This window comes from Stegodyphus dumicola, chromosome 5 (genome assembly GCF_044657685.1).
Source record: "Stegodyphus dumicola isolate Sdum_Otavi_A_Nest chromosome 5, ASM4465768v1".
NCBI classification, from domain to species: domain Eukaryota; kingdom Metazoa; phylum Arthropoda; class Arachnida; order Araneae; family Eresidae; genus Stegodyphus; species Stegodyphus dumicola.
Genome location: NC_140772.1, coordinates 126,010,320 through 126,024,264, shown reverse-complemented (window position 1 = coordinate 126,024,264; position 13,945 = coordinate 126,010,320). Strand labels below are relative to the sequence as shown.

The 13,945-nt window shown below is 36.7% G+C and overlaps 1 protein-coding gene and 1 long non-coding RNA gene across 2 annotated transcripts in view; one reads left to right on the top strand and one right to left on the bottom strand.

The window, feature by feature from the left end:
* LOC118183554 (guanylate cyclase 32E-like) overlaps positions 1-13,945 on the top strand; it is a 459,050-nt gene that overhangs the window by 281,463 nt on the left and 163,642 nt on the right. The window lies entirely within an intron of this gene.
* LOC146997227 (uncharacterized) overlaps positions 1-13,945 on the bottom strand; it is a 70,047-nt gene that overhangs the window by 3,522 nt on the left and 52,580 nt on the right. The gene's annotated exons all lie outside the window — the stretch shown is intronic.

The following is a 13,945-nucleotide window of genomic DNA, read 5'->3' as shown; positions in this document are numbered from 1 at the left end:
ACTTCAACAAGTGCCGTCGTTATTCACTCCAAATCCTCACGAACTTCATACAAACGTGAAGGAAGAAAATAACAACTGGTGTCAGAAAAGAAAAACACAACAATACAGTATCTTGCTCAATTTCCTAATAATGTTACCAGTTCATTAACAGGTTTGCTGAATTTTAAAGCAGCCAAACTTTTATTGAATATTGTAAAATAAAGATTTGGATTACGATGAAAACTATTTTAATTAATCAGATGCATTGTTTGCAGTGCTTTCTGGTTATCAACATAATCGGTCACTTCAAGAAGAAATCATATTAGCTATCTATCGCAATATAAATAATCTTAGAATCGAAAATGTGAAGCATATTTTACATCATGTATGGACCTGTTTGTAAAGTTGCGCGCCTCCAACCTGCACGCAACAAAGTGGTGACTGCTGAAACTGGAAATTAGACAGAGTCTTGAGAAGGGTTTAAGTCCCTTTTTATTCAACTTTAGAAATTACAAATGCGTGCTCTTGACGCTCACAAACTACGCCGACCCGGCGGTAAAATAAAAATAATAAACTGAAAAGAGATAATAACAAGAGACTAACTACGAGGCTCTCTAAACGTAACTGACCTCACCGCGTTCTACAATACCGCTGATAATTCAGCAAACTCTGAATATTACGTTGAAAGATTAACAATTTGCCGAGGCAAGCCCACAGGCCGAAACGCGTGGTTCTTCAATTTCTGACTAACTACCTCCGCGCTCGTGAAGTAAGAAAAGCACAATTCGAACTCGTTTCCTTTCTATTTAACTCAGAATACTTCCGCTGATAATTTGAATCCTTGCGTGTTCTACTAAATTTACATACTCTGGCATTGGCAGTTCCAGGGGAAAGTAAGGCTTGACAAGAAAGATACTTTAAACTTAAAATAAATGTTAGTTAAAATAAATATAAACCCTACATTTGCTGCTGCCAGAATTTGGAAAACTTGGAAGCAGGTCCTACAAACGACCTGTTGTAAAGTTTCTACAATTCTGAACTAACTTTTAAGAGCCTCGTTTACATAAAAAAAATCTTATCTCACAAAAGGATAATAAAATTTCTGAGTATACTTTATTAAATCTCTCTTCTTACAGCAACTTTTCCTGGACTTCAGCAATCAATCTTGTTCTTTTCCTTCCAGCATCTGGAAGGAATAAGTATCAGTATCTTTCTAAATACATTATAATTTACACTTTCTTGACACTGAATAAATTTTTGTTTTTTTTAAACGATTTATTTTCCTTAGTTACTGCTTACTTCACATTCATTCAAATATTCAAACATTAATTTAACTTTACCCTGGCTCTCCACCATGTGTGGTGTCAAACGGGAATATTCGTGTTTTAGTATTACAACACTTCCCCTAACCACCATGATTTGTTAGAATTCAACGACCAAATAGACACACCTTACTCGACATTCTACAACTCGATGAGCTACTTTAACATTCTTAAAATTCAAGTGTAGGTGGAGAACCCTACAAAACACATTCATTCTAACTTCCCCCTCATTCATCTTTAGACATGCAGGCTTTCGCTCTAAAGCATGATTTTATGTACAGTTTAATACTTAAATTTGAATTCATTGCTTTTGAGCATTTACTTTTAGCATCTAAAATTTTATGCTTCTAGACTAAATTCTACTTTTACATAACTTTCAAGTATTTAAATATATTTACAAAATTCTAATACATATGATTTTTACAATTTACTATAAAATGAATAAGAGAAAAATAAATTTTTACTTTACTCATTTTTCGCCAAGCTGGCGGCACTGAAAATAAGTTCTTATTAATACACGAACACCAAATTATTTTTATCTTCGGCCAAATTTTGGCTTTAACATAACAGAATTAGTCTTTCGACCAACAGAAACTGCTTGTTCTTAGATTTTATACTGAAAGAAAATAATACTTTTGCCTTAGCTAAATAAAGTAAAACAAAACTAAGTCTCAACCGAGACATATTGACTTTCGTCAAAAATAGAACTTCGTATTTACGCATAACATTTTGCAACGAAAGAAAAAAATTTTATAGAAGATTTTAACTTATCTTTGAGTTTTCGATGATTGGAACTCCGTCATTCTTTTCTGGCAGAACTGTTCCCAAGTTATAGGTTTCATGGACGTCAGTCTTCTCCTTACTGACCACCGAGTGTCGTCCACGCTAATTTGTCTTTTTCGTCCTCTGCATGCTGGCCTCTTGGAGTAGTAGTCGTCGGGTTGCTGTCTTTTTGGTTTTTCCCTGGACGGCTGGTCTTGGCGTCCTCCGGTCTGGAGTCATTCTTGAATTTCTTCTGTTGTTGCTGGTCTTTTCGTTCCTCCTGCTGTCTTTTTATTTTCCAGAACGGCGGCCTTGTTTGCACCTGAGTCTCTGGCCCTGGGAGCGTTCTCCTTGATGAATAATATTTACTGCGATACGTTGTAAGTGGTATTTTCCTCTTTACCAAGGTTTCTTTACGCGGCGGCTTTGCGTTCTTGTTTTCTTAAATGCTGGAGTCTGAAAGTTTTCGTTTTTTCTTTTCGGTACCGTCGTTGTAGAAGGGCTAGGTCTCTCTTCAGTTCTCTGCTTCTTGGGTGGTGGAACGGGTGACGTTATTTCTGGACCTTCTACTTCCTTTACGCTTGAGTCCTGCAAGAAACTTTTAAGGATTTCAAAATCATTTTGATTATAGTATTTTTTCACCTGGTCTGGACTTGCTTTACAGATATCCCCTCTCTCGTTCTTAAAGTACATTACGACTCCTTTGATTTCCTGAATTACATAGGCGCCTTCAAATTTTGGAGCTAACTTTGCCGTAAAATTGTCTGGGGCACTTGATAAAGAAAATTTCCGCTTCAATACTTTATCCCCAACTTTAAAATCTGCTTCACGGTGTTTTCTATCGTAATATATTTTTTGCCTATTTCTTGCCGTATCCGAGGTTTAAGCGCCTGGTCAATAACTTTTTGCACATCTTTTTGTTTAAATTCTTGCTCTCTTTGTTGCACAAAGAATAAATTCTGCTGGGGTTTTTCCCGTAGTATCGTGATTTACCGTTCTTAAAGCATAAGCTGACTCATTTATGTAGCCATCCCAGCGCTTGTGATGTGTGCTAACGTAACTGCGAATTATTTTTACAATGTTTTTATTAACTCTTTCTGCTATGTTTGCCTGTGGTCTATACGGAAACATTTTGATATGGCGTATGCCAAGTCCAGTGCATATGTTTTCAAATATTTGACTAATGAATTGTTTACCGTTATCGCTAATGACTTTTATCGGTGCACCGTATTTTAAAATGTATCTGTGTAAGAATGCATCTGCGACTGACGCGCGTTTAAGTGGAACAATTTCTGTCCATTTTGACAAATTATCTACAATTACTAAAAGAAAACGATTTTTATTTAACTCGCTCTGGGGGAAAACACCAAGAAGATCTATGCCTAAAATTTCATTCGGAAATGTAGCGCGAATGCTATTTAAGTACCCGGCCGGGCTGTAATTAATATCATTTATTAACTGACATTGATTGCAGGACCTGACATACGCCGTTACTATTTTGTATAATTGCGGGAAATATACCGCCTCGCGTACCCTTTTTAAAGCCTTTCTGACCCCTAAATTACCCGCTGTTTTCGCGTCGTGTAATTCCTTCAAAATGCTTAATCGAAGCGACGCTGGGATGACTGGTTTGTACTCGAGATTTTCGTTTGTTGTTTTAGTATAAAATAGTAAATTATCTATTATTTCATAGTTTTCTGCTCTACCTCTTATCGCATCGATATCTGTGGGCTCAAAGCTTTCGGGGTCTTTCAAATATGCATAGACACTTCCAAATTCAGGATCAGCTTTCAGTTCAGCGATAATTGTATCTCTAGAATCTAAAATTTTTGAAGTCAACACAGCGCATTTAAGCATAGCGCGGCCTGTCCTCTTAGTGCAGATGTGACAATGGCAACTTTTTGTCTTTCAGGCACAGGGTATAGCTGGAAATGGTTTTCGAGGCCTTCTAGAAATATCGCCACCGAATTTTTTCCGTCGAAATTGATGTTTGGCTTGATTGACGCTCTCAACGTCTGGACCAGGTATCCAAATCCTTCCAATTTGCTTGCCATTTCTTGTTGTTGTCCCGCGGCTTCCATCCTATTTTCGGCCATTTCAGTTCGACAAGTGTTCGGGCGCCAATGTAAAGTTGCGCGCCTCCAACCTGCACGCAACAAAGTGGTGACTGCTGAAACTGGAAATTAGACAGAGTCTTGCTAAGGGTTTAAGTCCCTTTTTATTCAACTTTAGAAATTACAAATGCGTGCTCTTAACGCTCACAAACTACGCCGACCCGGCGGTAAAATAAAAATAATAAACTGAAAAGAGATAATAACAAGAGACTAACTACGAGGCTCTCTAAACGTAACTGACCTCACCGCGTTCTACAATACCGCTGATAATTCAGCAAACTCTGAATATTACGTTGAAAGATTAACAATTTGCCGAGGCAAGCACACAGGCCGAAACGCGTGGTTCTTCAATTTCTGATTAACTACCTCCGCGCTCGTGAAGTAAGAAAAGCACACTTCGAACTCGTTTCCTTTCTATTTAACTCAGAATACTTCCGCTGATAATTTGAATCCTTGCGTGTTCTACTAAAATTTACATACTCTGGCATTGGCAGTTCCTGGGGAAAGTAAGGTTTGACAGGAAAGATAATTTAAACTTAAAATAAATGTTAGTTAAAATAAATATAAACCCTACATGTTAATGCACGAATTTTTATTTATTACTAATTATTTTAAATTTCTTTTATCTTAAAAATCTCACTAATTAGTTTATTTTCATTCTAAAAATTTTGAATCCTTACTTTTCCACAACGAATAGTTGTCATTCATTACACCCTTCAATAATATCTTTAAGAAGCAAAACTATAACTAGGAAATCTATTTGTATTTTCCATGAATCAGTATCTTTATTTGTTTATTAATAGTTTCATGTATATGAATAGCAACACTAGGACAATAGTAAAACATTCCCTTTTATCCTAGAATTGGCTGTTTGCCAGAAATAGCACATAGTGCATTTCTAAATAAAGATAATCCAGAAACAACGCCTATATTTAGAAATATAACCTAGCCTTTTGTCTAATATAACCTTTAAGAGCCATACTATTATGATAACCAACTCAATCACGCGTTGCGCTATCTTTGGCCTGGAAAGCAGCTGAAACTCACCTTGGCTTAGAGTCCAGAAGTTCTTGATAGATGCCTGGAGACAAGTTGTACCAGATGTCTAAGAAGGGGTCACGCAAAGTCGAGATATTCCGACATGGCGGTGTTTGAGCTCTGAACTGCCGCTCTATGACATCCCAAATGTGCTCTATCGGGTTAAGATCCAGCAAGTTAAGTGGCCAGGACATTAATTGGAATTCATCCTTATGCTCTTCGAACCACTCCATAATTTGAGCTTTGTGGCATAGAGCGTTGCCCTGATTGAATATTCCATTTTCTGTTGGGAAGTAACTGAGGGAACAGCATCTAAGGGTGCAACCGATCCGCGATTATGATCAGATAATCCGTATCTTTCGTGCTCTATTCTGCTATAATTAAGGGTTCCAGAGCCGCCCATGGGAATGTTGTCCAAAGCATAATACTGCCACCACCAGCCTTTGTGTGACCTAGGAGGAGCATTCGCTCGTTTGGAAACGGCATACCTGAAACGACCATCGACTTGATGAATGATATATCGTGATTCATGCAACCGAGCAACTGTCTTTCATTTCTTCCAATCTCGATGTTCTCGAGCTCACTGTAGGCGAGGCTGACAATAACGCTTGGTCAACAGAGGCACACGTGTGGGGCGACTGCTGCTCTGTACATATCCAACAGTGTCAGATAAACAGTGTATTCCGAAACACTTGCACATGGACCTGCATTCTATTGGGCTGTCAGTTGAGCCACTGTCTGGCGCCGATTTTGCTGTACCAAGCGGAACTGTCTCGGGCGTCCTTTTTCTTTGATGACGAGTGGACGTCCGACATCTTGGCGACTACTGTTGGTTTCACCGTCACTTATCCATTTCGTATAAATACTAGCATGCATAAGCGGCATATCATGAATGATCTATGAGTCGTGCAGTTTTGGAGATACTTGTTCTGTGTCTTTGGGCTATTAAAATCTGTTGTATATCAAATTCGCTTAGCAGCCTTTACCATCACTCGCAAAATTAAGTTCAAGGATGATTTCTTGTAGGTAAATTGGGAGATCTTCATTCGTCGCAGAAGGAATTATCTTTTTCGACGCTTTACTTCTATATATCTCATCTTTCACTAGGGCTGTCGATTGGGTGCGTATAGCTCCAGATAAAACGGAAAACACTTCTTAGGTAAATTGGGAGATCTTCATTCGTCGCAGAAGTAATTATCTTTTTCGACGCTTTACTTCTATATATCTCATCTTCCACTAGGGCTGTCGATTGGGTGCGTATAGCTCCAGATAAAACGGAAAACACTTCTATGAAATAAGCAATTATAACCAAAAAACATATTTTTTTAGTGTAGGCATATCTCAAATGAAAGCAATATACTGGAGGCAAAACAGCTAGGCAGTAGTTCTTGTAAAGTACACAATCACGGGATGTAGCACAAGTCCTATATTTTGCAAAGCAGGTGAATAAAAAACTAAACATGTCGTCTAAAAATGCAGTGAGTCATCTAAAACACATAAAAAAGAAATAAGATGAAAGTTTAAAAAATATATACAAGTCTTCAAAATTATTATTTTTACGAGTTCGCCTGGAATCGAATTCGCGATCTCGTAAACAGTTTCTCGTGGCTCTGTAATACCACTCGGCTGCCAAGCGCTGACAGAATCAAAAATTCAAGTGCTTCCAAGGTGAGTCAATCTCATCGTTCTTGTTTTTCTTGTTCTTGTTTTGTATGTCTTTATAATTATCATATATTGCTTTTAATTTGAAAATCCTCTTTTTAAAATCACTGCAAATTTCTTAAGTGCAGCTGAATTCTTTAAGTTTATCATAATCTTTTGTCGCAGCGAGAACGACCACTGTCGACCACGTACGATTTTGTTCCCGTATTAGTTTATTGACTGTTGAATCTATCACCCTTTTCTGACATTTTCTGTGTTCTGATTATTTTCCTGTCATTCTTCGGTCTCGGAATCATTGTTCTCTGGTCTTTTAGGGCATAAAATGTTACTGGCCGCGTGGAGTTCAGCGCAGAGTAAACATTTGGCCGCTATCTCATTTTTATCTTTTACGGGACACTCGTACGATCTATGAGAATCAAAACACCTCACACATGCAGGTTTGTTAAACCAAGCACTCTGCATGTGCCCATACATCTGGCAATTGAAGCATTAGATAGGCCACGCCAACTTCTGTATGCAAAACTTTTGACTCTCATGTCTAGTATATGCTTAACTTCATATACTTTCTTCCCTTCTGGGTTTCTGGGCTTTCTACGTAAAAAACAGGCAATAACGTGGTAGTTCCATTTCTCATTTTCATCAATTGATGACATTTAATAACTGGTACATTTAAAATAAGCAGCTCTTGTTATTTCTTCAGCAGGCATATCTGCCGTAAGACCTTTTATGACAGTTTTGATTTTTTTCTCATGCTTAAGGAGGAAGGAATGAAAGGCAATTTTTTCTCTTTCGAATTTGCTTAGCGCTCTGCGAAAATCATCAATACTTAAAAGCTTGAACCTTAAGGTTGTCTCTGTCTGTTCTGCTTTCAAATTTAGTAACTACGAGTGTTTCTTTGATTTCTTTACGTAGTTATAGCCAATTTGTGTTAGTTTACGTAATTACTAACGAAAGATTTTCTTATTTGGATTACGGATGTGTTGTTTTGCTGCATTCTCCTCTGTTGGCGCTCTAATATCGTCTGCTTCAATATCTGAGTTATCTAAATTTTGGGTACCATTCAAGGCTTTATATCTAGAGGTGGTGCTTGCTGGTTGAGATTCTATAGAGGAACCGCTGTTTTATATTATACTCTTAGTGCATTCAACAGTTTTCCAATTTGAATCCTCTGCTGTGGAGTTCCTCTGGTCTTTAGATTTTTGGAGATTTCTTATCGTTTCTTCTTCTTTCGGATTCGAAAAAAAATTATCCAGAGCGTCCTCTTTCTTCATAATGGAAGCAAGAATTCTTTCCTCGTCATTCGAGAGCCCTACCGAATTTTTCCTGGCAACAAATTTTCTAATATTCGATCAATGACGAGTTGATAAGCACTGGGTACTATTAACGCAAGCTGACTGACATTCGAGGAGATAAGTAAAAAATAACTTACCAAGATTCGAGATGTCATGAAACTTGCGACCTATCTTCTCGAGCTCAGTGGTCATTCCTTACTTTGATACTGCCGTGTTTATACTGGGGTTCTAACACATTAACCCTTTGCGGCACAGTGTGTCCGGTTTGGACACACCTAAAAATTTCCTTCTGTACGCACAGAAAAATTGAATGAAAAAGGATTTATAGGTTACTATAGGTTATTCTGAACCTTCTTTATTTATAGTAGATGGCAGCTCAACACAAACCAGTCCATATATTTTAGCCATGACCCTCATTTTTCAAAGAAATCTTCCAGATTTTTTTTAGAGTATAAAAGAATTATTTGAAAAGAAATTTCTATGTTATTTTTGTCTGTATGCTAATCTCCTTATTCTATATTAGTTTTAAATTTTTACCTTGAAATCTTGCTTAAAATCAAACGGCGAACCCTAGGTGTGCCCAGACCGGGCTCACCGATAATCTAGGACTACTGAGAGTCTGTATTCTTTGTTTTTCCGCATCTCATCGATCAGTTCATTGACAACAATGCTCATTTCAGCACTCTTTTCGAAGCTCTATTCAATCAGTGTTGCCCACTTTGGGCACACCCACAGAATTAAAACGATAAGTGCTATTTTCACAAAATTTTACTTGTGGACTCCTCTAGGCCTAATTAGACTGCCTAACTTTTTATTTTTTTTTTATTAAAACTCCGACTTTAAAATGTAGCGTGCCGGAAAGGGTTAAAGCGGTACATCCCAGTCACCTGAGCGAATTCCAGGGGGGGGAGGGGTGCATGACAGTGTAATTACTTCAGATGAATCCTGTAACAAGAGAACATCAGCAGACCTACTCCAGTCCGGTCCATATATATATCGTGGAATTGTCGCTAGTAAATGCGACGTTATCGGCTCCTGATACTTGTGTCGCGATGGCACCTGGCAGTTGAGTGTCGAAAACAGGTGGTAAAGGAGGGTCTGAGATAAAATCAGCAGACCTTCTCCAGCAGCAGTTAATTATCATCCCTACTTAATTACGTGCCCTTCACGTCCAGACGAGTTCATGTAGAGATGGTCAGTGTATATGGTCAGTGTATTAGCTCGTCAGTGTATGTGTACATGAGATGCGTAAAATAATTTAAAAGAACTTTAATTTTATTGCTAATTGTTTCGAAATTTGCAAATCAAATATAGAACTTAAGAAAATGAAAGAAAATATAATAATGCGAATTCAGCATTTACGAAGAATTTCTTTTCAATTTTCTGACATCAATTGTAATAATATTAATGAATCACAGTAACGTAAATGATACGTGAAAAATAAAGTAGGTATTACAAATTTTAGATTTCTTTTTCATTTAAATTTTATTGTTAAAATGAAGTTAACCACCCTTTTCTGCTACTTTTAAATTACATCAAATTTCAGCGTTCTTTCCAGAAAAATCTGCTTTCAAACAGATTTGAATGAAATGATGTTTTACTGCATTTTAAATAAAGTTTTAAAGCAATGAAACATTTATAATAAATATTAAATTCCTTCAAAATTACTTCCGTTACATGCTTCTAAGCAACTCTTATGGTATAAACTTACTCAAGACTGAGCTTGGGAAACTGACTCACAGATTTCAGAAACAAAATTTTGCGAAAGACCATTAAAATATTTGCGATTGTTTCTGACAGATATATAAACACGGATCTTTCATGATGTCAAGAATTTATCAACTGCTTCCATTGTTTCAAGCACTTTTATTGCAAAGGAAATATTTACAAGAATTACGCTCAGTCACATGCGTATATATCATTGAAAGATTTCGCTGGTTATCCATCTTGTGTAAATCTCTGAATTCCTTGAATAAATACTTTGGATGATAGTATAATTTTGAAACACTGTGTCTGAATTCGATGATGAAATGCTCTTCTTCGACAGCTGCTGTTAAATAGCTAAATCTTTTTAAATTATTTTCAGAAAATTTGAAAGTCTTAATGCAAAACTTTCATTTTTTGGTATTAAACACAAAAAATAATTACTTCTAAGTTTATTGGTTAAGGATTAATTTCAATGCTTTTTCTTTTCGAATCCATAATCAAATTCGTAATATTGCGTTTTGTTCTTCGACTTAAAGATTAACTGCATCTGGGTAATTTCCACCCTACACAAAAGTTTTTATTTTAAAAAACTCCTTGTTTGGAAATATTGTAGAGTCATTAGTGTTTTTGATGCTGGAGACGTCAAAATTCTGCAATGCTTTCGCCGGGATTCGAACTCCGGGCCTCCCAAACACGCGGCGAGTATGTTTCCATTGACACCACAAAGGCATACCGAAAGGAAGGAGAAAATACCTTATAAGGTATTTCTCCTGCTTTCTTGGCTTGTGGTGTGGTGGTCTACACGCTCGGCGCGTATTACAGAGGTCCACGGTTCGATTCCCGGGAAAGGCGTTGCTAATTTTTCATCTTTCTTGCTTCCAAAAGCTCCTTATGTCTGTCTACAGTGGCGCCCGATCTAAAAGGGGGGTGGATGATGATTCTCCCCACCCAGGATTAGGCGACAGGGTCCGCTAAAACCACAGTCACCCTTCAAAAGGGGTCAGTTTGAACACCTAGCATGCACCGGACCACAACCCTTCAAAAGGGCGAGTATATAAGGTATTTCTTTCGCCTTCTTGGCATGCCTTCGTGGTGTGGTGGTCTGCACGCTGGACGCGTATTCCAGAGGTCCGCGGTTCCACTCCCGGCGAAGGCGTTACTAATTTTTCATCTCTCTTGCTTCCAAAAAATCCTAATGTCTCTACAACCTTTTAAGATTTTCGAAAGGAATGAACGTGCTGGCTTGTTTCTGATCTTTATTTGTAATGGAAAGAATATTATGGCTATAAGTGCATATAGTATAATCTTGTGGCATTATTAAAAAAAATATCTTTGAACAAAAATGTGATATAGAAATTATTAAAAATGTATAGGTGATATAGATAGGTACTAGGTGAATTTTTAATTTCGAAAAGAAGTAAGAAGAAAAAGTAAGAAGTCTCAGCGTACGTATTCTGAAATGTATTTCATGATGATGCCATAACGTAACATTCAAACTAATACACAGAACTGAAGCTAAAAGTAATCACATCCCTCCAATTTCTGCTTTTCTACGTCAATCTGTACGAATTAATATATCCGTAGCAATGTATCTCATTTCCGTTTGGGGAATATATTAATCTATGTCTCAGCAGGTTATTAATGAAATTCATAAAACATGAGCCCGCTTCACCATGTGAAAGCTATAAAAGCAGCATAAAGTGCTTTGCTTATCACATCTCAAATTTCTCCCTGAAAAGCAAGAGATTTTATATTCTAAGGAGTTAGTTAATTCCTTAAAATGGAATGAGACAAATTGGTTTATGTGCCGATGCTTAGCACACATACAGAATTCCTTCACACAAAGGCAGCTGTAGAATAACTAATAACCGCAGGGCTCATTTAACTTAAGTTATGAAAGAGCGATAACCTTTAATAAAGTTAGTAATCTCTCGCATTAATTCTTCTACTTAGAAATCGAAAACGTAATGAAACTGAGTAAATTACTCTTTCACATTTTTTTTCTCGTTAAGGTATTTAATAATGGGAAGCGCAGAATTCTGTTTACCTAGGAAAGCGTATGCAATCGGAAAGACGGGAAGGCATGTGATTATTGAATTTTATAAATATTTAGTTAATTCATTAGAAGACCTTTTAGTGATTTCGTTTTCTTTCTCCTATATAACGCAGGTTTTCAATAGAAAGTTATGAAGTTCCCATTTGTGTACATTTTTCATTACCAATTAATTGCATAAATGCTGAATGCGATTATCTTTTATTTCATTTCGTACTGCACTCTCTTCTTTCTAGAATATTTGAAGTAATTTTCAGACTTCTTTTTTAATTTAAAAAATAATGGCATTAATTAAAGTGAATGCTACATATTTTTCACCGAGATAATAAAATTTAAAAAGCACAGCAAACCGCGGGGAAAATTTAAGAGCTTTTTATTTACTGAGGCTTTGACCTTCTTTCAGGTCGACGCTTTATCGTAATTATTTATAATATATGGGCGAAAGTAAGTTGTCTCAAATCTTCTCATTTTTACTATAAACTATATTCCAATTTCTGCCTACTTTGTTAAAAGCTGTGGAAGTAGAAAATCAAGACTCTTTGTAGTTTAGATGCTGCTTGCTTAAGGATTAATTACATAATTGTTCTCGTAGTAATAAATATACCGATTTATAATAACTTTATCGCTACAAGAACAATAATGTAATTAATCTTCATTAAAGCATAAGAAGTATAAAACTCACATAATAATGTAATTATTACACATGATGAAACTTAAATGCAGTACACTTATACCTCTAGCCTTAGTTGAAGTCCATTAGTGCCCAATCGAATGATATATCATACCATTAATGTATCAGTACCACAATATTATTATTAATGTCGTAATAATTATTATGAATATCATATTCTTTGTTCTGAATTAAAACTTCTGATAAAGTAGATAAAATATTATATTCATAAAAGAGTAGAATTCCAACTACCCGATCTCCAGATGTCTAGAAATCCATTTACCTGGATAGTTTGTTTTCTCTTTAAACCAAGTAAAATTAAGCTTGCTTTTAATTTATTTTCATATTTCATCTTTATCTTGATTTAAACAATATAAGCAAGATAAAACAATGCAACACGCATTTTAAGAAGTTATTAAATGGAATTTGGAGAATGTATACGACATATAGCGTGGTCTGCAATCTTACAGTACTAAGGGGTCAGGTACCTAGTAATTTAAACAGTCAGAATTTTTTTATCTTTTTATACTAAAATTAGATTTGTTGCAAGCATTTTAAAAGAATCTCGTGTAAAAATTTGCTCTTGAACCTAAATTAAGGTAAAAAAATTGTTTTATAAGGTATTTCTGCCGCCTTCCTAGAGTGCCTTCGTGGTGTAGTGGTTCTGCACTAGCCTGGTATTCCAGAGGTCCGTGGTTCGATTCCCGCGAAGGCAGTTGCTAATTTTTCAGTCTCTCTTGCTTCCATAAAATCCTAATATCTCTACAGTGGCGCTGCAAATAAAAGGGTGTTGGATGAGGATTCTCCAAACCCAGGATTTGGCGATTGGGTCCAATAAAAATCCAGTCGCCCTTTAAAAAAAGCAGTGTATAAGATATTTCTCCCGCTTTCCTAGCGTGCCTCCGTGGTGTAGTGGTTCTGAACTCTGGCCCGGTATTCCAGAGTTCCGTGGTTCGATTCCCGGCGAAGGCGTTTGCTCATTTTTTATCTTGCCTGCTTCCAAAAAAAAAAAAAAAATCCTTATGTCTCAACCTTGGAGCCCGAACTAAAAGGGTGTTGGATGATGATTCTCCTCATTCTCCTCACACCCAGGATTTGGCGATTGGGTCCCCTAAAAACCCTAGTCGCCCTTTAAAAGGGAGAGTATATAAGGTATTTTTCCCGCCTTCCTGGCGTGCCATCGGGGTGTAGCGGTTCCACACACTGGACCGGTATTCCAGAGGTCCGTGGTTCGATTCTCGCGAAGGCAGTTGCTAATTTTTCATCTTGCTTGCTTCCAAAAACTACCTAATGTCTCTAGAATTCTAAATTTTTCCAATTCGTTTTTTACATTTGCATTTCCACAA